The sequence below is a fragment of the Austrofundulus limnaeus genome, unplaced genomic scaffold (assembly GCF_001266775.1).
Source record: "Austrofundulus limnaeus strain Quisiro unplaced genomic scaffold, Austrofundulus_limnaeus-1.0 Scaffold579, whole genome shotgun sequence".
NCBI lineage: Eukaryota > Metazoa > Chordata > Actinopteri > Cyprinodontiformes > Rivulidae > Austrofundulus > Austrofundulus limnaeus.
In genome coordinates, this window is record NW_013952981.1 from 9,382 (window position 1) to 10,757 (window position 1,376).

Here is a 1,376-nt window from a genome sequence, read left to right on the forward strand (position 1 = left end):
TCACGATGGATATATAAAAAAAACACACGACAAGGATCGTTCACAACACAGAACGTTTGTTGAGATCGAACCTTCCACGCGTTCAACATGAAATGTAATAATATCCTCATCTTGGTGGTCCTTCTTATTATTATTATGGTGTCGGGTACAATTACGTTCTATTTGATTGAATTATTTGTTAGCAATTTATTTACATTTGATATAAATCAAATGCACAATGAATTATCGTCGACGGAGAAACCCAGTACGTGTGATGCATATATAACTGAAACGGAGGACCGGCTGTCAACGGCGACACTCGGTAAACGCAATGAAAATGTTGATAATACATTGATCGTCCACAGGGGCGCCGAGGTAACAATACCTTGTGCGGGCTACATAAACAAAGATGTGATGTTTGTCTCCTGGATGAAGGACGACGAGTTGTTTGAGTATATAAACAGATATAGCAACGGAGAAGAAAACAAAACTCTTTTTACACCGGAATCCGATAGAATGTTTCTAAATTTTGTCCCCGCGGAACGCGACCGAGTCGACTACTCTATTCGCATACGACCTGTATTGAAAAGAGACGGTGGCGTGTATCGCTGTAAAATGGGACACTTCAAACATTATAGTCTAGACAAGGTCATTGCGACAAGACTACGCGTGGACGACAACTATCCAACGACGCACAAGAACGTCGGTGAAAATGTGACTCTCTGGTGCGGCGACGCGCCGTCGTCTAACTCAACCGTCGGTCGAATTGTAACGCGTTGGATAAAGGATGGGGTTGTCATCGTCGGCACAGCCGAAAACGCGACCACCGACGCACGTGATCTGAAACTCGTAAACCTGACCCGTTCCGACAGCGGTACGTACGTCTGTATTCAGGAAAGCTGTTCTGAAGACAACGGGGATGGATGCGTTCAAGAACGCCTGCGCGCAACGCGCCTGTCGGTCCAAGGACACTCATCCGTCGACGTTGAACGTGGATCGTCCATCACGCTGCCGTGTAACGTGTTTGAGGACGACATATTCGGTTCTGTATTGTGGACGTTCCGCCCTAGCCGCAACAACAACAAAAATGAAGAAGAGCGTGTCGTTGGCGGACGAGAAAGAATAGTTTCTCCAGATGGCACCAGCATCTCTTTTCCTTTAACGTTGAACAACATCGAATCCGAGTCCTCGGGCGTATACATGTGCACAACAAAGGAGTCTCGTGGTATCTTGGACCGGGGCTCTAACGGTTGCTATATCGCTTCCTTTCGGGTTACGGTGCGACCGTGATGTATTACGATCCACATGAATGTTTTTAATGTAAAATCAATCGTATGGGCCAAATAACATAAAATTGGATGTTATAATTTTTGTTTATTGAAACAATAAACATATAC